The 27,578-nt window shown below is 35.6% G+C and overlaps 1 long non-coding RNA gene across 2 annotated transcripts; it reads left to right on the top strand.

The window, feature by feature from the left end:
• Positions 1-1,316: 1,316 nt before the first annotated feature.
• LOC112650398 (uncharacterized) lies at positions 1,317-27,578 on the top strand. 2 transcript variants are annotated; one of them, XR_003130134.3, is made up of 6 exons: positions 1,317-1,517; positions 8,601-8,734; positions 9,901-9,986; positions 20,611-20,736; positions 21,881-21,996; positions 26,853-27,578. It is a non-coding gene; the product is annotated as an uncharacterized LOC112650398 (long non-coding RNA). The 2 variants fall into 2 exon arrangements; XR_007401033.1 differs by lacking the exon at positions 1,317-1,517 and adding an exon at positions 7,956-8,165.

Below are 27,578 nucleotides of genomic sequence, written 5' to 3' on the forward strand. Positions count from 1 at the left end.
ATATTCTGGGCACTGAGATCTTGGCTGAAGAACTATTTGGTGGTGGTAACAGAGGCAGCATAGAGAAAGGTTTTTGTACAACAAGGGAAGAAAATTTTGAATGTTAAATTTCTTTTCTCATCTGCCATACCACAGTACCTCCTGAGAGTACCTCTGGCAGGCAGTCCAGCCCAATTTTGCCTGTTAGTTATAGTCCTGACCAGTCATCAGAAGGGATTTGGGGTAGCTGGATATGAAATTAAGAGTAGTTAACTGAAGAGGATAACCAGGAAGATCCTCAATGGCATTCTTTCATATTGTGGTTGAAAGTAACATTTCCCCACCAAAATATGGTGGACTATATTCTTAAGCGAAGTGTCATGAAGAAAGCTGTTTCTGACCAAATGGCCAAATATATTTGACAAACATAATTCCTGGTTCCTGACACAGAGCTCCTAAAAGCTTGTAAATAGGGGCACCAGGAAAATCTTTTGATTTAAAATTTAGGCTTTGACCCGCTGGTTACTGATGGAGAAATCCTAAGACTTTTACAATTTCCTGAGTGACAGGACCATCTGACACTAAGCTCATAAGTCCCTTGGTATTTCCCGGGTGAAGGGAATGTCTTTTGTTCTAACCAGGTGACTCTTCAATGAGGGCTCATCATTAGAAAGACCAAATCAAGATAAGAACCTCGGAACTTTCAGACCCACCACCTATTCTCCACAGAGGGACTGGAAATGGAGAAGACAATCAATTTGCGTATCTGATGAAGCTTCCATAAAGTCTCAGGTTGGTACCAGGAGGGTGGTGCACTCTAGCCTCATGGGGACAGAAGCTCCTGCGCTTGGGGCCCCTCTAGACCTCATCCTATGTATCTCTTCATCTAGCTGTTTGTCTATATACTTGATCATATTCTTTATTATATAATAAAGTGGTAAATAAGTGTAACTGTTTCTCTGGTGGAGTATTCTAGCAACTACTCAAATCTAAGGAGGGGGTGTCATAGGACCCTCCAATTTGCAGCTAAATTGGACAGAAGCTGTGAGGACCTAATACTTGTGGCTGTGTCTAAAGTGGGGAACAGTCTTATGAGACTGAGCCCTTAACCCATAGGGTCTTTGCTAACTCTGGTTAGTATCAGAATTGAATGGAATCGTAAGACACTTAACTGGTACTGCAGAGAAGTGCTTGATGTGTGGGGAAAACCCCATACTCCTGATGTCATAATTATGTGGATGTGAGTAAAGGAGAAATAGGGAGTTTTTTCTAGATATGTCATTCTTGTATTGTGAATTCACAAAGTACATGTCTTCCTGACTACTTATGCTGAAGAAATCAATGTTGCCAATTAAATCTACTAACTTGTGTTCAATTTATTTAACCACGCAGTGTAGTTTTTCCCCTCCATAGCCTTTTTAAACCTCCCATGGAACTAATATCATGCAGAACCTATTCTGTAACATGCTGATCTGAAGATTTTCCAAATGTGTAACTTACTTAAGTTTGTGGAGGCATCAGATCCCTTTGGGCATGTGGTAAGTATAAATTAAATCTATAAACCTTTAAAGTTGGTCATTCAAGTGCCTAGAGGAGTGTTTCTACAAGTGCCAACTAAATAAAAGAAAATAGCAATAACTGAGTTTTCATCACTCCCAAGTCCACAGAGTAAATCTTAGCTTATACATATGGTTAAGTATCAATATCATACACCTTCATTGAAAAGCATAATATGTACGTCAAAGTTAGCACTTGAGCTATGCTGGATTTTGGCTACTGTGAAGGCTAAGATTTAATGATAATAATTAACATATAGTGGGAATTACAAATTTTTCCCCCTCAAATTATTTCAGAAAACCCTTTCAACAACACAGTGAAAGTAATATGACGGTGATATTATTGTATCTTTTAAAAATTCTATCTTTTAAAAAAATGATATTATATTTTCTTTTTTGACCCTAAGGGCCTGTGCTAGTTTTATTTGTGCATGCTGTATATATGTTGTATGTAATAGAATAATTCTGTGTGTGGAATAACTCTGTACCACAAGGACCAAACAGAGGTCTCAGTGTCTTTATCAGTCACGATCCTAACATTTCACGATGTTATGTATAATACTACCAAGTACTTTGATGTCATTTTCTAAGACAAGGTTGAAATTATATAGGCTATCATTATCTGCTCCTTTGGAAATATATACAATCCCATCCAAATATGTTATTACTTTTTTCTGCCCTTTTGTACACTAGTGATATTTAAGATAACTCATCATTTTTTCTTCTGTCTCTCAAAAAAAATGTTACAATCTTTGGGATAAAATTGGTTTGCTTAGATTTTTGGGGTTTTATTTTGTTTTTTTGTTTCATGTTCTCCCCCAGAAACCAGGGTAGCACTGGGTACTCCATGAAAACTGTGACTTCCTCTCAGACCTAAGGCTCAGGACTCTCTCATAGACATCACAGAATTTACAGAATTATATTCAAACTGCTACAAGAATGAACATCTTCTTTTCCATCCAGTTTTTCAACTTTTCAGATAAACTTTTTATTGAAGTATAACATAGATAAGTATACAAATATAAGCATCAAGCTCCACTAACTTTTTACAAAGTAGATATCCTAGGTAACCAACACCCAAAACTATAATATTATCTGTTCAAATCCCTTTATGCCCCTACCAGTCACTATCCCCACCAAGGAAACCACTATCCTGACTTCTAACACTACATATTTACATAAGGGAATCATATTGTATATTCTCTTTTGTGTCTGGCTTCTTTCACTCAACACTTTTTTTTTTTTTGAGATTCATCTATGGTGTATGTAGTAGTAGTTTGTTTATTTTCAGTGCTGGGTAATACTCAGTTGTAATTTATTTATCCATTCCACTATATATGAACATTCAAACTGCTTACACTTTTTGGCTTTTATAAACAGTGGTGCTATAAACATTTTTCTACATTTCTTTTGGGTATTTACCCTACAGTGAAATCACTGGGTCTTAGAGTATACAAAAGTTTGTCTAAAGTAAATACTATTGAATTCTTTTCCAGAGTGATTTCATCAATTTACTCACCAGCAGTAAAATATAATTCAAATTGCTCCACATGCTCAGCAACACTTGAAACTGTCACTTTACAAACTTTAGCCAATATGGTGTGTCTGCTGGGTTGCTGTTATTTTTACATTTAATTCTCATTTTTTAAAGATGCAATAAAGTGTACTCACTTAAAATGATATCAAATTTGATAAACGTATACATCTGTGTAATATTCATATCAATAAAAATAGCGTACATTTCCATCACTCCCACAAAGTTACCTTGTGTCCCGTTTCAGTCAATTCCCTCACCAACAGCCACAAGCAAACATGATCTGATTTCTGTCAGTACAGGATAGGGTTGCTTGCTTTTAGACATCCTATAAATGCAAATATATGGTATGTATTATTTTGTGTATACTTCTTTTATTAAAACCAATGTCTTCTAGTTGATCTATGTTTTTATTTGTATCAGTAATTCATTTATTTTTATTGCTAAATTGTCTTCCATTATAGAGATACTATAATTTGTTTATCCATTCAACTTTTGATGAGTGAAGTTGCTTAAAGTTTTTGTTAGGAATAATGCTGCTGTGAACACTCACGTAGAAGTCATTGTGTGGTCATCTTCCCTGAGTGTGTCATATGACAAGTGAAACAACTAAGTGTCATCAAAAGATGAATGTATAAAAAGTTGTGATACATATAATATATATAATATATAATATATATAAATATATATTTAATATATATAATTTATTTTATATATATTATATATTATATAATCTAAACTATATAAAATCTATATTATATATATTTATTATATGATCTAATCTATATATAATCTATATATAATATATATTATATATAATCTTTTTTTTTTATATTATATATAATCTAATCTAATATATATGTATTACTCAGCCATAAAAAAGAATGAGATCTTGCCACTTGCACCAACATGGATAAACCTAGAGTGTATTAGACTAAGTAAAGTCCGTCAAACAGAGAAAGACAAATACCATATGATTTCACTTACATGTGAGATCTATAAAACAAAACAAAAAAATAAACAAAAAAAAAAACAAAACTAGACCCATAAATTCAGAGAACAGTATGGCTGCCAGAAGACAGATGGGTGGGAGTAATGAACAAAAAAGAGTTGAAAGGAATTAGGATGAGTAAGTCATGATGATAAAAGGTACCCAATAGGGAATATAGCCAATGATATTGTTACAGTGTTGTATAGTGACAGGTGGTCGCTACACTTGCGGTGAGCATAATGTATAGAGTTGTCAAAGCACTATGTTGTACACATGAACCTAACATTGTGTGTCAAGTATACTTCAACAAATAATTGATTAATTAATTAATTAAAATATCTGTGAGGGAAAGGAAGTTTGGAGACTCAAAATAACATAATTTACCATTGATAGGGTTATATTTAGCAGACATTGGAAATATTCAGATACCTTTTTGTCTTCAATTATTCAAAATCTTTTCTCCTTTTAGTTATATATGATTAATAATACAGCTATTTCAATATTCCTTCCTACAAAGAGGATATAATAATTTATTAATATTAAAGCTACATATTACCATTTCATTGATGCTATAGATTCTCCTTCATTCCCATCATCATGTTGTCTGTGCAGACTGATTTCATCTTTTTTTAAAAGATTTTATTTACTTATTCATGAGAGACACAGGGCGGGGGAGTGGGCAGAGACACAGGCAGAGGGAGAAGCAGGATCCATGCAGGGAAGCCCGATGTAGGACTCAATCCCGGGTCTCCAGGATCACATCCTGGGCTAAAGGCAGTGCTAAACCACTGAGCCACCTGGGCTGCCCTGTGGAGACTGATTTTTTTTTTAAGATTTATTTATTTATTTATTTATTTATTTATTTATTTATTTATTTATGAGAGAGAGAGAGAGAGAGAGGCAGAGACACAGGAGGACAGAGAAGCAGGCTCCATGCAGGGAGCCCAATGTGGGATTCGATCTCGGGACTCCAGGATCACGCCCTGGGCCAAAGGCAGGTGCTAAACCGCTGAGCCACCCAGGGATCCCCAGACTGATTTCTAAATAGAAAATATTATTCATGAATTTTCATAGTGATATGTTAGCTACATAGAAGTCAATAAAAATGAAGATAATAAAAACGCTATGATTGAGAAATGGCATAATATTTATGTCATACTGTGTTATTTCTTGAACAAACAGGAAATGTAGGATCTTTATTTGCATACAATATATCCCAAGAATCATAACCATCTATTACCAGTTAAATTGTCATTTTGAATTAACTCATGTAAAAGTTAACATAAAAGTTCTCAAACTATATATAAATATTAAATATCTTAACTTTAAATGAGAGAGAAAATTCTTCAGATATATTAAAGAATTTGTTTACTATGGTAACTAATAATGGAAGACTGTAACTTAATTCTATAGATTTCAGTAGACAATGTGGAAAAAACTGGCACTGTAAGTATATTCCAAGACTTATCTACAAATTAGGACCGGTAGAAATGCAGAATTTTGTACATCTTTGCAGTATGCATTGTTTTTCTTTTCATTTTTTTAAAGATTATATTTATTTGAGAGAGAGAGAGAGTACATGAGTGGTGGGTGGGGCAAAGGCAGAGAAAGAATCTCAAGCAGACTCTGCATTGAGTGCTGAGCTTGATGTGGGGCTTGATCTCATAACCTGAACATCATGACCTGAGCCAAAATCAAGAGTTGGATCTTAACCAACTGAGCCACCAGGTGCTCCATTTTTCATTTCATTTTAATGATTCTCCACTGCTAAGGCAGGAAAGAAAACAATAGCTATCAACATCCTCACTCATTAAAGTGTTGAGAAGAAAATAATCCAAAAAACATCTGCTTTTTTCAATTGTCTTAGTCATGAGAGTTTTTTTCCAATTTGTGCTGTGCCATCCTTTTCCTTTATACCCACAAATCCTATTCAACTGGGGAAACAGATGAATTCAAAGGAAGTAAAGAAAATGTTTGACTTGTAATAGTTAAAATTTTAATATTTTTCCTAAAAATGATACTAGACATAAGTGAATTCCAAACAAAGGTAAAACAATTAAAAAATTTTCAAATATTGATCACCTCATCCATAAATATTTTGATTTTTTTTTTGTGCTCAGGAGAAGATAAATCTCTAAAAGAGATTTATTCAAATCTCAAATATGCTAATAGATCTTGGGATGCCTGGGTGGCTCAGTGGTTAAGCGCCTGCCTTTGGCTCAGGGTGTGATACTGGACTCACGGGATCGAGTCCCACATTGAGCTCCCTGCATGGAGCCTGCTTCTCCCTCTCCCTATGTCTCTGCCTCTCTCTCTCTCTCTCAGTCTCTCATGAATAAATAAATAAAATCTTTTTAAAAATATGCTATTAGATCTTGAATCTACACTGCTTCATATCTTGTGGTTGTTATTAAGGCTGTTTTCTTTAAATGAACAAACAAAATCTCTTTTTATGTTCTCTAAATAATTGTCCCATAAAGAACTGACATTCCTAAGCATTTTATTCCTTTGGTCTTGCTTACTACCCCTAAAACATTTTGCCAAATAAATATCATTTTTAAAACAAGGAGAGAGAAAGAAGAAAGAAAGAGAAAGAAAGAAAGAAAGAAAGAAAGAAAGAAAGAAAGAAAGAAAGAAAGAAAGAAGAGAAAAGAAAAAAGAAAGAAAAGAAAAGAAAAGAAAGAAAAGAAAAGAAAAGAAAAGAAAAGAAAAGAAAAGAAAAGAAAAGAAAAGAAAAGAAAAGAAAAAATCCTTATACTCTTTTTTTAGGGGGGTTTACATTTTTTTAGGTTTGATTTGCTGATATATAGTATAACACCCAGTGCTCATCCCATCAAGTGCCCTCCTCAGTGCCCATTACCCAGCTACCCCATCCCCTGCCCACCTCCCCTTCCACAACCCTTTGTTTGTTTCCCAGAGTTAGGAGACTCTCATGGTTTGTCTCCCTCTCTAATTTTTCCCTCTCAGTTCCCCTCCTTTCCCCTATGATCCCTTTCACTATTTCTTATATTCCCCATATGAGTGAAACCATGTGATGATTGTCCTTCTCTGATTGACTTACTTCACTCAGCATAATACCCTCCAGTTCCATCCACATCAAAGCAAATGGTGGGTATTCATCCTTTCTGATGGTTGAGTAATATTCCATTGTGTATACACACACACACACACACACACACACACACACACACACATATATATATATAGACCGCATCTTCTTTATCCATTCATCTGTCAAAGGACATCGAGGCTCCTTCCACAGTTTTGCTATTGTGGACATTGCTGCTATAAACATTGGGGTGCAGGTGTCCCCACATTTCACTGCATCTGTTATCTTTGGGGTAAATATCCAGTAGTGCAATTGCTGGGTCGTAGGATAGCTCTATTTTTAACGTCTTGAGGAATGTCCACACTGTTTTCCAGAATGACTGTTCCAGTTTGCATTCCCACCAACAGTGCAAGAGGGCTCCCCCTTCTCCACATCCTCTCCAACATTTGTTGTTTCCGTCTTGTTAATTTTCAACATTTTCACTGGTTAATTTTCACTAATCTCATTGTGGTTTTGATTTGTATTTCCCTGATGGCAAGTGATGTGGAGGATTTTCTCATGTGCTTGTTGGCCATGTGTATGTCTTCTCTGGAGAAATTTCTGTTCATGTCTTCTGTTTATTTCATGATTGGAACTTTTGTTTCTTGGTTGTTGAGTTTGATAAGTTCTTTATACATCTTGGATACTAGCCCTTTATTGGATATGTAATTTGCAAGTATCTTCTCCCATTCTGTAGGTTGTCTTTAGTTTTTGTTGACTGTTTCTTTTGCTGTGCAGAAGCTTTTTATCTTGATGAAGTCCCAATAGTTCATTTTTGCTTTTGTTTCCCTTGCCTTCATAGATGTATCTTGCAAGAAGTTGCTGTGGCCAAGTTCAAAAAGGTTGTTGCCTGTGTTCTCCTCTGCTTCTTCAAATCTCACCACCAACAGAAACCAATTACTGGCTAAAAGAAAACATTCCCTCATAAAGGGAATAAGAAAATGTCATGGCTTAAAGAAGAAACTTTTAAGATCATTTGCTGTTAAATGATAATCAAAATGAGAGATCAGGGATAAGGTACAGATTTTCCCAGTTAAGATGGCATACAAAATGATCATGATTAATTATGAGATCCAGGTTGTCCAAAAATTTTTTTAAAAAGGCTCAGTAGAGATCCACTTTGATATCTCAGAATGGTGGGGAAGATAAAGATCAAAAAAGAAAAAAGGGTAAGTGTATACAAAAACATCAAAAATGAAATAGAGGCAGTAGATTACTTAAGAGTGTTCTAGATCTTCCAGCCACCATGACATGCGCAGTTTGACCCCACATGATTTCCATTAGCAGTAATTAACATTCAATGATAAGTAATACCCTGCAAGAGGGTCATAGGCACATTCCACAGCATCATATGATCCCAATATAACATATAACTTATCTAAGAAAATTTTATAAGCAGAGAAATAGTACGGTGAGTATAATTCTCCATTCTTTCATTTTTCTATAACACAGGATGGACAAAAATATTCCATCTGCAACAAAGCCAAAGTTCTTGGATAGAGGGTCTCACCATGTCAGCATGTGGAACATGTACCAGAGAACTCCAAGAATGAGGATGTGCCTAATACCATGTTGCATATTTACAGGTAAGCCTAACATGGCTAATGGGGAACATCTAAGTTCTCTGAGTAAAGGGAACTTTTAATGTAAAGGGCCAGATAGAATGCATTTTATAGAGAAATATGGGCCCTATGTTCTCTCTTGCAACTACTCTACTCTGCTGTGGCAGTACAAAAGCAGACATGGACAGTATATAAACAAATAAGCAGGGCAGGTTTCAATAAAGCTTTACTTATGAATATTAAATTTTGAAGTTTATATAACTTTCATATTGCATGCATTATTCTCCTTTGGATTTTTTCAACTATATAAAACAATTCTTAGCTCACATACCATTCAAAAATAGGAAGCAGGCTAGATTTGGCCCTTGGGTTGTAGTGTTTGCTGATCCCTACAAGAAGCAACAATAATACCTCAAGTGATCTCTAGGCCCTGGAACAATGTTAGGGAATATGAATACTGAAGTCAAGATATGCAAACCAAGAACCCTGGAAACAATCTTACATACCAGGAATGCTGACATGAGCTAAAGACCTTGCCTCTCTGCAGACCAGTTCAGTCCACTGAACCAGCTCTCAGCTAAGCCATCAAAAGGGGAAGGCCACCAGGGCCATGTAGTTGTGTCTTTCGTTAAGTAACCACAAAAGCTCTAACAGAAAAACCACACATTAAAGCATGCTTTTTATAGAAGATTGAGAACATTTAAAAAGGCCAATTGAAGAAGAGACATCATGAAAAGAATTATTCAAAGAAACATAGGTAATGTCAGATACAGACTAGATAGTATAGTCACTTTACTTTGTCAAAATAGAAAAAGAGTCACAAATGTTCAAATAAATGAAATATAAAGGACAGAAAGAGTTGGAAATCCTAGATTTTAGGGGAAAAAATGCAAGTGAACAATAAAAATATAACATGTGTACTGAAAGTCACATTAAAAGCACCATATAAAAATGAACATAACTGAAAACAAAGTCAAAAGTATGGTGGATGGGCTGAAGTAAATCACATAAATAAGAGCAGAAAACAAAATAAAACATGAACATGACTATGGAAAAACATGGATACAACAAAAGATATTAAAATACATTCTCCGCTTAATGGTTTGACTTAAAATTTTTTCACTTTACAATGGTATAATGACTTCAGTTAGAAACTGTACTTCAGATTTTGAATTTTGATCTTTTCCCAGGCTACCAGTAAGTGACACAATCCTCTCTATTGATGAGGGGCAGCAGCAGAGAGCCACAGCTCCCAGTCAACCACATGATGAAAAAGGTAAACAAATAATACACTTAAAACCATTCTGTACTCATGTAATCATTCTGTTCTGTTTTCTTACTCTCAGTACAGTCTTCAATAAATTACATGAGATATTCAATGGTTTGATATAAAATAGACCCAGTGTTAGATAATGTTGTTCCCCTGTAGGCTAATATAAGTGTTCTGAACAAGTTTAGGGTAGACTGGGCTTAAGCTATGATGTTCTATAGGTGTACTTTTTTTTAGGATTTTATTTATTTATTCATGCAAGACACAGAAAGAGGCAGAGACACAGGCAGAGGGAGAAGCAGGCTCCATGTAGGGAGCCCAATCTGGGACTCGATCCTGGGACTCTGGGATCATGACCTGAGCCAAAGGCAGATGCTCAACCACTGAGACACCCGGCATCCCTCTATAGGTGTATTAAAGGCATTTTCAACTTCATGATATGTTCAACTTATAATGCATTTATCAGTATAATTCTATCATAAGTAAACAAGATCTGAATATATAAGAGAACAAACAAGTAACACAACATTCAAGTACACAGTTAACCTGTACTGAAATACAGCAGCCTTGAACCTACAGACTGTCTTAGAGTGTTCCTAGGAAAAATGCATACAGAGAAATCTATATAAATACATGGAACTCTGGTAAATTCCTCAGTCTTTAACTATAAAGGAGGAATCACATAGGTATTCACGAATGAAAGAGCAAGTTGCATTCAAAGGGGATGTCAGGTGTCGTTAGAGGTCTCCAAAGAAATGTTCAGTTCTCGAGAAAATGTAGAGGTATCCGTAAATTTCTAAGAATCATTGTTATCCCAAATTTATATGCAGGAAGTTATCCTTCATGTTTAAAGATAGAACTTCTCACTCTTGCATACTGAAATGTAGTCAAACAAGAAATAACACATGATAAAGAGCTTAGGGAAATGGAAACTAGAGAAAAGAATGGTTAGTCAGAGTTGCATCCATGTATGCCAAAACTAAAGATTAAAGAGCTAAAGGAATTTTAATTAAATAATATGAATGTTAATACTTCTTAGAAATGTTAAAATGATAAAATAATTAAAAATGGGAAAAATGGAAGCTAAAAGGGCAAATGTGGGAGGAAGTGTGAGTGGTATCTTCTTCATATTTCTTAGCAGGGAGTCAAATATTTTTCAGTCTTGAAATATATAGTTAAAATAACTCTTTTTATACATACAAATATCAAAATATTACCTCTCAAGTACAATTTCTCAGTAAGTATTACTGAGTGTGCTCCATGAAAAGGAGGAAAAATGAAAAAAGAGATTTAAGACTATCAGGAAACAAGAGATGTGGAATGGATAACCATCATAGGTGACCATCCAATCCTTCAAAATGACAACAACCTAATAAATTATCGTACCATGAGTCCCATCTTACTGGAGGTACAACTAAGAACATTCACTCATTCACCTTGCAGCTGGTTGCAGGCACATGGCCCAGGATCTGGTAGGCTTTCCCATGAGTCTTTCAATTCCAAGGCAAGAAATGTGAGAAACCCAGTTTTGTTTAATTTTGTTGTTGGATTTGGTGTATTGGCTTTGTTTTGTTCCCCTTCTTAAATGGCTGGCCAAATATGTTCAGACTGTGGTAATATTTATTAAGTAACAACTCTACCATCTCAGATATGAATGAGAGGAGTGGTGGTAAGTGATGTTTTAATCCCATTGGATCTTTGATATGGTTCTACATATTCCTCACCGAACATTAGTCATGAACATAATCCTCCAGCTCTCCCACTTACTGTGTAAGCTACATAAGATTTTTTTTACTAACCTTCACATTTTCACTAAAAATAAAATACTTTTATTCTGAATTAAAAGCTGTTTTTAAAATGTATGTCTTGCATACATACACGTGTGTGCGGCACACACACAAGCTTCAGTAATTCTGTAATCTCACTTCAGGTCCTTTTCTTCAGTTAAAATCAATAATATTAAGCTTAATGTTAAGTTTAAAATACTATGCACTATGCACGATGCTATGTCATGTGTCAAACTGTTCCTATCTTTTACACTGCTTGCGTATGAATAAAGGGAGATGAAGTTGATAGTCACCAAAACTGATTGGTGAGTGATGGATGGTGAGATTTATAGTAAATTTTTGTTTTCTTTTCTGGAACTTTCCATTTTGCTTCATTTTTTTTCTTTTTAAATACACATGTAGGGGATCCCTGAGTGGCTCAGCGGTTTAGCGCCTGCCTTCGGTCCAGGGCGTGATCCTGGAGTCCTGGGATCAAATCCTACATCGGGCTCCCTGCATGGAGCCTGCTTCTCCCTCTGCCTGTGTCCCTGCCTCTCTCTTTCTCTGTCTGTGTCTCTCATGAATAAATAAATAAAATATTTTTAAAAAATCAAAATAACTAAATAAATAAATACACATGTAGCTATTTTTTTATAAAGGCCATAAAATAATTATACGACAAATTGCTATAAATTAGCAACTTCATTCAAAATATTTACTGCAAAAAAAAAAAAACTATTTACTGCAAATTTAAGAAATATTTTTCCCTGTGTAGGCAATTGATCATATGTAAGTATACATTGGTGTGTGTATGGATGTGTTTACGTGCATGTGTTATTTAAGGATCATTACAAACTAGTCCAGTATTTAAGTTTTTTGGTATTGTTTATTATGTATTCATACCTCATTTATTACCTGAATAAAAACCGAGAAATGGAGAGTCAGAATTTCATAGAACTATTAATCATTACAGCAAAAATTAACACCTGTCTAGACATATGTATTTGTATATGACATCTATGGCATTTCAGAAAGAAAATAAGACAATTGAACATTCACTGTTCCAATGTGCCAAAGGTTTCCTCCTCACAAAAAATCAGAAATAATAAAAACTATATAGTTATTTTTTTTTCAGATCCAAAAAGTCATGAATATCTGCAGAAGCTGATCTCCTGTAGTAATATGCAATGCTAAGTGCTCCATACCCATGAACAACCTGAGAGAGATTGCACTCTACATAATTATGCAAATAGATTTTTTAAGAAAAAGAAAAAAGCAGAAATGACAATATGCTAATATGGCAGCAGCATTGAATACGATGAGGATTATTAAAATACGAAGTGTTTGTTCATGCCCAGAGCCTTTTTTTTTACTTAATATTTTTTCATGGCACACAAATCTCCAAAGGAAATATTCAAGAAAGAAAGCCCTCAAATCATAATTACCATAATTATACTTTTTCATCTTAAAATCCTCTACACACCCCTAGAATAAATATTATATGTAGTATATAGTATCATAATTAAAGTAAATGTTCAAAGAAATGATGCTTTGATTGCTGTTTGCTACATATTCTATCTAATGAGCCAGAACTACACAGTGTATATGTATGGTTTGTGTCTATTTGTTATTATTATTAGCATGGTGGCTTTGACTAATCTTAATTAAAAATCTGCATAAAATGTTTCTGTCCCATTGTATAGAATATGCTAGAAATATATAACAAAAATTAATATTAGAAGCAGTGAATAATTTAGACTACTTGCCAAAGAAATGTTTTAAAAGAAAGCTTTCAAATGGAGATAAGCCTTGTAAAAGAACATCAGAGATGAGCGGTAGCTGCAAGCTCTTTGCTCAGCCATGTGAATGTATTGCTTAATTATGGATCAAGTTAGTCTTTAGCTCCTTGACCACTGTGGATTATTCTTTCCATTTTCTTCTACAAGATCATGCTGAGCTGGGTGATACATAGATAAAAACTTTATATTATTCACCAGAATATATTCTCTAAAGAACATCAAAAACGGGAGGGGGTGCAGAGAGTCCTTTAAAAGGCTTTGATTTTAAGTAAAAAGAGAAATTCAATTCTTATTATTCTAAAACAAAATACAACTCACTCTGAGCAAAAGATTTAAGAACCAGAGATAATATTCTTTTGTGGAGTTAAGTCCATAAAGAAAAGTGATCAAAATACAAAAATGAAATTGTCCTTTGGCTGCCAACATTCACAGTTCAAAGAATAACTGAATACAGTGTCTGTATAATGGTAACTAGGGGCAAATCACCCCTACGTTTTTGAAAAAGAGAGTGGTAATGAAAAAGGGAAGTGGGGAGTAATTTCTGGTTTTTCGTCTTTTCCCGAATGTCATAACCAAAATAATGGCCAGCTTCCTCTTGGACAAAGCAAAAATATTTTATTTCTAAAGTTCAGAATCTCTGTTTCTAAATAATAAAAAACGAGTAATAATAATCTACTTTTTTTTTCAGAAGGAAGCAATCTTGTGTAACTGAAGGATATTTAAGATGGGAGTAAGAAAAGCGTGGGTGTTAGCTTCTTCTTTGTCACTAACTAGCTATGTCTTTTGGTTAATTTATTGGAGTTACCATTCCACACCTACAAAATGAAGTGGCTAACTAAGGTACTGAGGAAACCAAAAATATCACAATTCTAAGATTTTAAGTACTTGTTTGCAATTCATTTCCCATTCTCCCTTAACCTCTAGACCTCTCACTTTATTAAAAGTGTTCTTGTAAAGATACATAATAATGTCCACATTGCTAGATACAAGGGTCCATTCTCAGTCCTTGCTTCCTGATATCTCTATTGTTTTTCCACCTGTCAACCTGTACTTTCTATTTTCCTTATAGAAGTTGAGATGATCTTTCTCCCCCCGCCCCACTTTGCCTTTTTTTTCCTTCTTCCTGTCCTTCTTTAACACTTTCTAAGAATTTTTTTCCTAAACTTTTTACATTATTTTCAACCAACACTCTACAGATAGGGACTTTTCCAGTGAGGAAGTCTGAGTCAGGTCATATAGAGACAAATCCTTTAAAATGAGCATTTACAGAGAGCTGTCTTGTAAATCAAAGATAACAATTCTTTAGCGATAGAGATTTTAGTGTAGCTCCAAACTGATTTTGTGCCTCCAGTGGCTGCTAGACTCTGGTTTTCACAGCTATCATGGTTGTGAAGCTAATAATTTTCAAGGCTTCCATGAAACTGGGAAGAAGAGGATAGATATAAGGCAAGTTCACATGCCATTATCTTGCTGTTCATACCAAGATTCATTCAGCCATTTTTCTTGAATAAATGCTTCTTGACTGTTGTAGGATTTTGATTAATTAGAAGAGCTCAGAAAAATTTTGATTTTGGCCATTTTGCACTGTTGTTGGTGCTTTTATGGAGGAAGGGACTGTTTAGTGGTTCTTAATCTGCCTTCAAAACTGTTTCCCTACAACTGACTTTTATGGAATTATCCCCCAAAACCCGATTTTAGCTCAGGTTTTCCAGATTGCTGAAATGGTTGGTGCAGAGAAACCCTAGCAGACAAAGTAACAAAACAACCACACCTTAATGTATCTTATTCAAGCATGTGAAAAATCAAAGTCCTAAAGGAAGCCAGAGAGAAAAAAGGAACCTTACCAAAAATGTAACAGCATTTTTCATCAAAAACTATAGTTGACACATGAACAACACAAGGATTAGGGGTGCCCACTCCCCAATTATTACTCGTTTTTTATTATTTAGAAACAGAGATTCTGAACTTTAGAAATAAAAAAAATAAAAAATCCACAGATAACTTCTGAGTCTCCAAACACTTAACTACTAACACCCTATTGTTGACTTGAAACCTTATCGATAACATAAACAGTAGATGAACACATATTTTTGTATGTTACACGTTTTATATACTGTATTCTTAGAGTAAAATAAGCTTGAGGAAAGAAAAGGCTATTAAGAAAACCATAAGGATCAGGAAAAAAAAGAAAGAAAACCATAAGGAAGGGATCCCTGGATGGCTCAGCAGTTTAGCACCTGCCTTCAGCCTGGGGCATGATCCTGGAGTCCTGGGATCAAGTCCCACGTCAGGCTCCCTACATGGAGCCTGCTTCTCCCTCTGCTCTGTGTGTGTGTGTGTGTGTGTGTGTGTGTGTGTGTGTGTGTGTCTCATGAATAAATAAATAAGATCTTAAAAAAAATGAGGAAGAGAAAATACATTTGTAGAACCATGCTGTAAAAAATCTGTGTATAAGTAGATGCCCACAGTTCAACCCATATATTTTAAGGGTCAAACGTATACCAGCCAGAAGATGATAGGATGACATCTTTAAGGCAGAGAAAAAAATCAAAAAGGTCATCCTAGCATTCTATTCCCAGTGAAAATATTTGTGAAAAAGAATAAATAAAATCTTTTTATAACAAATTAGAGGTGAAAAATTCATTATTAGGACCATTGATGAATATTATATCACTTATGAATTTTTTTCAGTCTTTTTTTCCAACTAAACTCTGAGATATATTCACCATATAGTTATAAGACATAATACAGAGAAATCCTATGTACCCTTTGCAAGTTTCTCTGAACAGTAATGCCTTGAAAACTATACTATGTGTGAGATATAGATATGATATAGTCAACATTTAAAAAGTTCCTTTTCCAAAATGATCTGTTATAGCTATAGCCACCTCTTCCCACCATCCCTAAGCCCTGACAACAATTAATTTATTCTTGATTTCTATCATTTGGTCATTGTAAGAATGTTACATAAATGGAATCAAAACACCTTTCAAGATGGACTTTTTCTAAACTGAGCATAATTATCTCAAAATTCATCCAAATTGTTTCATGTATTAATAGCTCATTTTTTTTTATTACTAACATTTTATGCTACAGGTGCATTATAATTCATTTAACCAGTCATCTGTTTAAAGACATCTGGGTTGTTTTCAGTTGAGGCTATGTTGAATAAAGCTGTTAGGAATATTTGTATACAGGTTTTTGTGTGAGCACAGATTTCATTTCTCTGTGACAAACACCCAAAAGGTTGATTGCTGCATTGTATGGGAGTTGCAAGTATAGTATTACAGGGTACTATCAAAGTGTTTTCCAGAGGGATTATCATTTTACATTTCCACTGACATTGTACCACTGACATAGTTTCTCTAAATTCTGCCATTTAGTGTTGTCATTCTATTTCATTTTAGCTGTTGTCCTATTCTGTTTGGTCAAGATGAGGAATGATCTGGGCCACCAGGTTAAGGATTGGAATCTGTACTAGTCACCTTCGTCTGTTGGGTGGTGAAGAGGAGGTCATGAAACACCTTGCCAATTATGTTTTTCCTCTAGTACTGGAGTCCCTAATCAGTTCTCCTTCCTCTTATCTATATTAGTTTCCTACTGAGGCTGTAACAAACTACCAGAAATTTGATAGCTTACAGTAACACAAATTTATTCTCCTATGGTCCTGGAGCTCAGAAGTCCAACACTTCCATTTGGCTAAAATCCAAGTGTACCCTGGGCTGATTCCTTCTGGAAGCTCTGTTTCCTGCCCTTTCCAGTTTCCAGTGGCTGCCTGCCTTCCTTGGCTTGTGGCCCCTTTCTCCATACTCAAAGCCAGCAGCACAGCATCTTCAAATTCTTTATGCTTCCCTCATGACACAGCCTTCCTTTCCTAACTCAGACCCTCTGGCCTCCTTTTAGAAGGATTTACACTGGGCCCTTATAGATGATACAGGACAATCTCCTCATCTCCAGATCCTTAATGTAATCACATCTGCAAAATCCCTTTTACTATGTAAGGTACATTTGGATTCCAGGTATTAGGATGTAGATATCTTTGGGGGACATTATTCAATCTATCCTATCACCTTTCAGAGTTCTCTGATTGTCTCTTGTGTTTCTAGTGTTTGTTGTTGACTTAGTAGAAAGGAGAAAGAAGAGGTGTTATTTACTCAAAGTTTTTATCCCTCTCAAATTCATATGCTGAAATCCTAACCAACAATGTGATGATATTGGCGGGTGAAGACTGTTGAGGTGATTAAGTTATAAGGGCTCTGTCCTCTTGAATGAGATTGGCTCTTATAATAGAGACCCCAGAGAACTCCCTCACTGCTTTTACCATTTGAGGACACAGGGAACAGATGGCCGGCTGCCTCCTAGAAGAGAGACAGTCCTCACCAGAACTTGAATGTGCTGGCATCGTGATCTCAGACTTGGAGCCTCCAGAACTGTGAGAAATAAATTTCTGTTATTTATAAACCATCCAGTCTACTGTTCTTTGTTACAACAACCTGAATTAAGATAAGCATATGCCATTTTACTTGGACTAGCAGTATACTATTATTTTTGTCTCTAGCTTTGTGTCATATTCAAATTTTATAAATACCCATTCAGTTTGTTTTTAATTCAAACCATCAATCAAAATATTGAACAAGACAAGGCCAAACACAGAGTCCTGTAGCACAGTTTGAGAATGTCTTATTTTGGTCCTATTGGAATATGGTTGGGAATTATGAATCCATTTGTTTGCATCATCATCGAGTTTATACCTCTCTACCTTTTCTCTAAGTATAAAAAGCTTGGCAGGATGATCTACTGAAATCACAATGATGATAGCATTTCTTTCATGAATAGATTAGGGAATACTATTAAAAATAAGTTGTACTAGTTTTTAGCACACTTTCCTTATCTAATAGACTCTAAATATCACTTTTTAATCTAAATCATTCCAAGTTCTCTACTTCATAAGGTGTTGTAGTATTATGGCAGAAATAGTCTATCACTGTTCTGAAATACCCCAAATCCGTCTCTTTCCTTTTATGAAATTTTGGGCTAGTACTCTGATTGCATCTCTGAAACCTTTATACTTTGATCTTGAACGTTGTTAATGATGGTTCTAATATCAGATCTGCAGAGTCTTGCCTTCTTGGGATGTCATTCCTCTAGGTCTGTAGAGAGCTCTAATTTAAAAATAACCAAGTTCTTTGATTAATTTCATGTTTTATATTGGTATTGACATTTCTCCTGTAAAACTCCCGTTTACTCCATGGCTTTTCGATTTTCAAAATCACTGTCACCTCCTGAACTCTTCATCCATCCTTTTCCCCCACATGTGTGGTACACTTGATAGGTGACAGGCACTGTGCTCAGCATAAGGCATATAAAGATGAGTAAATCAATTATCTGGTAACATTTTGGTCATCTGTTACCAGTGTACTACTCCTCCGAGCAGGGAGCCTATCCCTTCTCTGCTCACAGTGACTCTGAACATAGCTTACACAGCCTTTTATTATCTTTAGCAGTTCCTCAGGCCTCAGTAACTCTGGCCTCTCATTTCTTGATACTGCTCTTCTAAGTCTATGCAACTCTTTTATTCTCATTCCTTGCTATGTGCCCCTCTTCCACATTTTTTTTTTTTTAATTTCCTGCTTTTGGGAAACCTTCTGCTGCAACTAAATCAGTTCCCTGAGAAATATTTTCTTCTCCATTTGAATGTAGACTATCCAAACTGAAGTTTGTTTTCCTACCCTACTCTCTGAGCAACATTCCCTTTTAAGGCTCATACAAAAGGCAAATCTTATTTCTTCATTTAAGTGCTTTTGAAATCTGTTTTTTAAAATGCCTTAGTCGCATGTCTAGTTATGGTTGGTGCTTATTTCCACTTTAACCACTTCCCATTGTGAATAATTTCTCGCTTCTTAATCAGAATTAGATTCACAGAAGCAGCATCTTAATTTCTTCATTTGTCTTTAGAAAAGTAAAAAAGAATATTTTAGGTGCTCTTCAACATAGTTCCATTTCCAGATGGTTGAAACTTATCATGACTTTACCTTAATAGCGTTTCCCTTTTTCCTGCTGTTTATAGTAAAAAATCATGTTTAATGACAATCTTGATTATTTTCTCAAAACGCCTTTCCTAAACAAAGACATTGAAACCATTCTTCCACTAGTCCCTTCCCAAAATATTATAAAATTTCCACAAAGAGCCATGTCTTTTTTTTTTTTTTTTTTTTTTTTTTTGGCTCTACTTCGAACAAACCAGCTGTCTGCAGAGCTATCAGCAGGGTTTATTTTTCTTGGCCTAAATGCAAACCTCTAGTTATTAATATGGGTGTGAGTTCTTCTTGCTGACAATTTAAGATAAAGTAAATTGGAAGTGACATAAAGGAGTGTGTGTGTGTTAATGTGCGTCACTGAGGTTCTTTCCTGACATTCTGAAAGGTCTTGTCTAGATGGCCCACACCAGCAGCCACTGCAAGCAGCCCCATACTATTAAAGGGTGGGCATTCTCATTGATTTGTAAAAGTGACAGATGCAGCATGTGATTGTAAATTAGCAATGTGAAGTTATTCCCATGAGAGGTCCAAGCAGGCACCCCCAACCTCCATCCCCCCAGCAATTATTTGGCTGTTTCTCAAGCTTTTTAACATTTCCTCCGACTTGCTGCAGTGAGTCCTTTGGGTTTTAGCATATCGTTTTTTTACCTCTTTCTCTCTACACTAAGTCATTCAAAACAAAATAGTTTAAACATGGAAAATTATCTTAGCATTATAATTGCTCTTATCTTTACCTTCTGTAGCTCTGGATAATAATATTGCTTTTGGACACTGTCCATACCATAGTGCTTCAAAAACTTCACTGTGCATAGAAATCACCTAGACTGCTTATTAAAAATGCAGATTTCTAAACCTCCTGCCCAGAGATTCTGATTCCGCAGGTCTGGCAGACAGCCTGTGATTGTCTGTTTACAGCACTCTCCAGGTGACCTTTATGCAGGTGGTCCATGGGCTGCCTTTAAGAAGCAGGAGATTCCATCCTTAATCTCTTTTCAATCTTAAATTATATGTTTCTTTCTATTTTTAGCTGGTTTACATTTTCCTTAGGCAATGTTTTTAATAGTGAAGATTGTCATCTTCAATCTCTACGTTCAGCCAAGTTGAAATGAGCCCTCCTGAGACCTGAAGCATTCCACCGTGTTACAGGGAGAAGGTAAGAGTACAAGAAGCATGGTCACTGGTCCTAGGCTCTGCACTTCATGCTTTCACATATTATGTGTCTGGTGGGGCTTGGTTAGAATGCACTTCAGCCCACCCTTGATAATAGCAACACTTTACTCTTGAGAGATTCCTCGTTTGGATATTGTATATCATATTGGATAGTACCTTTACAGAGCCATATTTTTTTCTAAAAGAGCATATTCATATAAAATATTGAAACACTATTAAATTTACAAGGCAACTAATGCTATAGCACCTTAATCAAAAGCAAAATACCACATGATGAAATGTCATGACTTCAAAATGCGTAGGAACAAACTTTGGCCTAGACTAAATGTCAGCAGTAAAATACTTGGTAATGAAATGAGTAAGACCAAAGGTCAGGCTTCCATAAAAATCCCATTCTAGCTCCAGCTTCGTTTTAAATCATTGCAGATTATGTACGGTAAGCTGTCTATATTTTCTAGTGAGATGTCCTTCTCATGAACTTCAGGCTGGATATTGCACATGAGAGGAATATGTCCCAGCCTGAGAAGCTGTACTTTGCAGTGCTTTCCTTCTTCCTCTTCTCTTCAATTGGTAGAAGCCTGCCTTGGTGCCTAGATCTCTTTTCTAAAGAAGGGCCTGTACTAGTTTACAGAATAAATAAGTGACTTATGGCCTCCCATGTTCTGGTTTGACCAGGAAAATCTCACCTTATAATCTTTTGTAGATCAGTTTTTAGGGATCCTTTCTACTCTCAAAAATGTCCAAATTTTGGTCCATTTCTAGAAGTCTTAAGATGAATGACCACGTTAGATCATTTTGTCATTTTGCTTGGAATCATCTACTGCTGTGGTCCTCCACTTTGAACATGCTTTAGAATCACTTAGAATACCGATTAAAACCTAGAGTATGGGGTTCCATCCCCAGAAATTTTGGTGTGGGTGGGACCTGAGCATTCATATTTCTTATAATTCCCCAGACAATTCTGGTGTTCTGGGCCAGGGACCATGCTTTAAGAACTAGTGACCTGCTGGCTTCTTGTTTCACTCAGAGTACAAGCCAAAATCCTTATAATGGTCTAAAACCTCAAATGACTGGCTTAGAGCTACCTTTCTGACCTACAACCTGCTAACCTGCTTTCTCCACTCTAGCCGCACCAGACTCCTGCTGTAGTAGGAAGAAGCAGGTGGTCTTTTGCCTTGGCACAGTCCCTACTGCCTGAGAGGTCTCCCCAGCTACTTCCATGGCTCACAGATACAATTCCTTTGTAAGTATTTACTCATGGTCTCAGTAAGTTTCCCCTGACCATCCTCCTCAGTATTATAACCCAACTGCCTAGCTCTCTTAGCTCACTCAAGTGTCCCTTTTCTTCACAAAACATATCAATTAAAACATTTTACCCCATTTACTATCTATACCCGAATCCCAACTGTAAGCTCTGCGAAGGGACGTTCTCTGCTTTGTGGAATGATCCTGAACACCCTGATGAGAGCCTAGCATATGATAGGCATTTTATATGTGTTTACTGAAACAAGGAATGCATCACCAATTTCTGTTGTGCCTTTTTATATAAATTAAATTTTATATAAATTAAATTAGTAAAGCATGTGACAGCTAGAAGACTACCACAGAATCCTGAGGTACTGTATGCACATAGGTAAAAAGGATCAGAATTTAATGCCCAAACTTTGGACTTGAGACTCTCTCTTGTCCAATCTTTACTCCTCAAGTTGTAAAGCCTTATGCCATATCTGTGAAATCTTTGTGCTATTCGATTATTCCTTAACTTTATTTCAACACATCTGCTGGTCATACATTCCCAAACTATCTTTCTTGTTCTTTCACCTCTTACTACTACAGTTTTAAAAGTCCAACATTAACTGTTTCTATGGAAACTATTAAAAATGTAACATCTATAATGCACAAGAAAAAGAGGTAATAGGAAAAATTGATCCAGAAGTGTCACTTACATCATGCACTGTTTCAAACTTCTGCAAAAATTGATTCCACAAACAATACTCTTTCTGAGGGTCAAAACTAGAAGATTAGGGAGATCACTGTCATCAGAGGCAATGATTCACAAGTTTATAATGAATTACACTCCATTCTCTTATAAGATTCCTTGTAATCACTATATTTAAAAACCTGTCCTTCGATTTGATGTAAAAATCATTTCCTTTTTATCTCAGAATCTGTGTGGTGGTGGACACCCTCATTATCCCACCATCGCACCAACCAACTCTCAGCAGAAAAGTTAATCTTCAATGTCTGTTCCTCTCCTGTTGTATACCTATGTGTACAGCAAAATTGGGAGCTGCAGTTTTTGAAACCAGCCTTTTTAAAGCATATCACTTTTCTATCCCTTCCATCAAAAACATGTCACTGGAATTCCTCTTCATGTTTCAGAGGAAAAAAAAATATTCTCGTAAAAAACTGTATCCAATCAGAGAAAATAAGCTTAGTAATTACAGGGATATAGGCTTCCTTGAGGAAAGATACATTTTTCTTTAATAGTTCAGCTGCTGTCATCAATTATTCAAAGCCCAATTTAGATGTTGTTGTTCTTTAAACTCTACTGGTTAACTGATTTGGGATTAATGTATTAGCACTGGCCATAAGCTGCATCACCCTGCATTCACTGTAAACTGCTCTCTGCTCCATGGAACCGAGTTCCCCTGGCTCTTCATTAACTACCCTGACCATCCTTTAAGGCTAAGCAGACTGATTAGCCCCACAAGTGGAGCAGCAAACACATTGATGGCTCATTTTTATTTGACACGGAGGTTTAGGGGTCTGTTTCAGGGGTCTCAGTGGTATTTTTTTTCCAAATCCATTCCGTAACAGTTAGAATGTTTTCTAAATGACTATTTCTCCAAGAAGAATAGAAATACAAATATGTCAAAGCTGTCAAAATTGTTGACTCCTAAGATAATCATTCAATGGGAAGAAAACACATTAAAAATAAAACAAAATTCAAGTGACCCCATGGTATCTGCACTATTTTGTCAGATTTCATGATTTTGGACCTGTAAAGATTTTTATAAGATCTTTGAACTATGCTGGGTGCTTGTCTCTAAAGCTTTCCCTATTGTTTCATTTTTTGTGTTCTGGTTGGAAGCTATCTGTTGCCTTTCCTCAGCCTATCCATCCAGTTCCTGTGCTACTTTCCCAAATTGTAAACAAATTATCTAACAATAGTAATATTTTCTAATTTTCTCATCTACTATTAAAAGGAATTATTTTAACACATTCCAGTGGCCGGCAGAGTGCCTAACACTACATACTGCACAATACGTTTTCAGTGAGTGAGTGAAGAATTCTTTACATCTTTGGCCTCTGAAATTCTTTGTGACACTATAGCAAATTGAATAGGACTTTTGGGAATAAACCAGAGAAAATAATTAGGTTACTTCAGTATCAATTATTGTGTGATTCCATGTAATGCTGGCTTGTTGTGGTGGTATAAAATTTATTTGAGTGATCCTTCTGATCAAAAAAGTCTTTTCAAAGAAGTCATGAAGAAAACAAATTAGAAGAAATTAAATCAAGTCCCTCCTGTCCAGATGTTTTCTATAACACATCCAGAGAAATCACTCCATATTTTCCAGAGCAAGGGGGGCTTCACTGGCCTTCACTTTGAAAAGGTTAGCATGTTTCTGGGTTTTTCAGTCCCTCAGTATTTTCATCCTCTGTCTGGTTTCACTACCAACATTCTTTCTTGAGTTTTTCATGATCTAATATGGGTCCTTGATTGTTTTGTTTTGGGGAGAACTGGTGATAAAGAGGTATTGGCTACTCAGGAAGACAAGGGTGATATGTTCGAGATGAAAACATCTTTAAGAGTTTGAGGAGAAAAAAAAAATGATGTGTCTCCTTCTCTCTGTTTTTGCTCCTCTCACCAACCAAGGTGATATATTGTCCTGAAAACAAAGGATCACTTTTGACTCATCTGATTATGTTTTGTTTCCTTTCTCCACTTTTGAGATTCAACAAGTAATTGTAGAGTAGTTTTGTTCAGATAATTATCATTATTGTATCTTATAATCAAGACTCTGAAAGTTTTCTTCTAAACATGAGTAGGGTCAACCTTTTTTATTCTTACCATCTATTTTTCTAAAGGACCATTAGAACATTAATCACACATGAAGAAACCACACATTTTCTGTCAATAAGCCTCCCAAAGAGGCAAGTGAGTAACCAAACTCTTCCACCTTTATTACTTCTAGTACTTTTATTCTTTCCTTCATTCACCCAATAAGTGGCATGAAAACCAAGGTCTTTGGTTTATGGGGATTTTTTATGATAGTTTGTCTACGACAATAAGTTTTGGTAAAATGAATTAAAATCCAATATATTTAAGTATTAATAAACTTTATAGAATCCCTGAATAGATATCTTATTTCACTTTGTAAATTAGAGCTCAGGAGCCAAACAACTCCTATATAATGAACTAAAACCTAAGCAGAAGTAGAGGGGTAGTCTTTACACAATGATGGGCAGAGAATCAAAATTGATAGGAAATTGAGAGATGTACCACATCTACAGATGTAATATAGATCCACATTTTTCGTATAAAGAGATGGAGGCCAATAATATTAGCTTTAGCTATGAATTGCTAATTATCCTGTGATTAATAAAATAAAAATTCTGCTGTATGCCTATTTTAAAAAATAAAATTCCCCTAATCTATGATTGCTTAACTCTTGCTATTTTTAACTCAAATGGCTCAACACTGAGGACATATTTTGTAGCAGCATATTCTTAGCTCTCTATAATTCATCCTTATAACACCTAATGTGATATAGGTGTACTTGTTTTAAAGATAAGGAAACCTAGTCACAAAGACTCTATTTAAATTGCTCAAAGTCCCCCTACTGAACCAAGATTCAAACCCAGACAGGCCAGACCTAGAGTATGTAATCTTAATCCCTATACCTCCTTTAATCACAATTAGTGAATATATTAGCCTCTCATTGCCATTATAGCAGGTTACCCACAATCTAGGTGGCTTAAACAGCACAGATTTATTATTTTATAGTTCTAGAAATTAGAAGTCCAAAATGGCTTTCACTGGCTAAAATCAAGATGTTGGCAAGTCTGCGTTCCTTCAAACACAGGGGAGAAGCTGTTTCCTTGCTTTTTCCAGCTTCAAGTGCTCCTTTGCATTCTTGGGCTTGTGGCCCCTTCCTGCATCATCAAAGTCAGCAACGTAGCATTTTCAAGAATCTCTTTCTCTGTTTCAATCATCACATCAGATTCTTCTATAACTGATTCTCTTTCCTATCTTGTAAGAGGGAGGACCCTTTTAACTACATTGGGTGCCCTCAGATAATCCAGGAAAATCTCTCCATCATGAAATTTTTAACTTAATCATACCTGAGAAGTCCCTCATACTATGTAATGTAACATGTTCACAAGTTTATGTGAACAGCTTTGTTGGGCGTGGGGGGCGGGGATTATTCACCCTCCTGCTGTGCATCAAAATTATTGTTAAAGAAAAGAACCTGAATTGTATATGGGAATTAGAAGTGACTGTTGTGACTCTTGATCCCATTCTCTAATACTTTTTCACATCTCAGTTATGAATTGTTTCTCAAATAAGACTAAATCAATAATATCTGTTTCATACAGGAAAAAATTGCTTTGAGGTCTTCCAGGCGTGTATATACTTCATGATTATGGCTGCAATTTTAAAGATTATTCTTTACTTGCTTCTAGACACACACAGACACTAAGTCAAAAGGTATACAGCCAAAGGCCTGACTGTATGTGGAGTGTCTCCAATGTGAGAATCATCCGTTATCAGCCTAGATTGCACTGATATGGACCCAAGTGATGCTGAATTTGTGAACAGCCATGATTACAGATGGCAGGTGGATGGACTAAAGACAGCTCAAGGCAGAAATTCCCTCTTTATCTCCTTACCATTTTCTTCTTTTAGACACAGAAAATTTGAAGCATAAATTTAAGAAATGGGGTAGTGTGCCAAGTACTTAGCAGATCTCCACTGGAGGAAAAAAAAACCTAAATTGATATCTAAACCCAATAGATATTATTAGAAATTTCCTCCCTCATATGTAAATTAAATATGATAATTACTTCCCTTCATGTTTCCCTCTGCAGAGAATGGAACTGTAACAATTATCCAAGTGGAAGAAGTGGCAGGGGGTGACAAAGAGTCACATTATGAGATATTGTCAGAAACATTTCATCTCTGTGGCTTCTGCATAGACTCCTGCAAGCATTCTGGGCAAGGAGAACAAGAGAACCCTGGCCAGCTCAATATTACCAAGACCTCTTCTTGACAAACATCTAAAAACTGTGGACTGTACTAGGAAAAGACTAGCTTTATATATACATATTTAATATATACACTGATCTCTGTTGTGCTTCAAAAGCATCCATCTTTCTCATATAACTTAGCATTTCAAAACACTATTTTTTAAAAAAAGATGGAGGGGGGGCCGCCAGTCAGTTTAAGGAATGGACAATTTGAAATCTCCCCTGATATTTTAACATGCCTCTTTTGGAAACTGCACACAATTGCAATCAGAGCAAACAAAGACAATTTGCTTTTACAATGAAGTAGCTTAATGCTTTCCTTAAAGGTGTAACTTGATTAATTTCTTTTATGAGGCTAAGCAGGATGATCCAAGAAGAAAAATGTCATGTAGCCACAGAGTATTATGATTCATTATAATAAAGGCCAGGATAATAACAACCTAATAATAGAATACGAATAGACTTTAAAGCAACAATGCAATGGAATTTATAGAAAGCAGCAAGCAGCTCTAAAGAAAAATAGGATGGGGACTTCTCATGGCAAAAAAAAAAAAAAATGAATCTTGT

The sequence above is a fragment of the Canis lupus genome, chromosome 11 (assembly GCF_003254725.2).
Source record: "Canis lupus dingo isolate Sandy chromosome 11, ASM325472v2, whole genome shotgun sequence".
NCBI classification, from domain to species: Eukaryota; Metazoa; Chordata; class Mammalia; order Carnivora; family Canidae; genus Canis; species Canis lupus.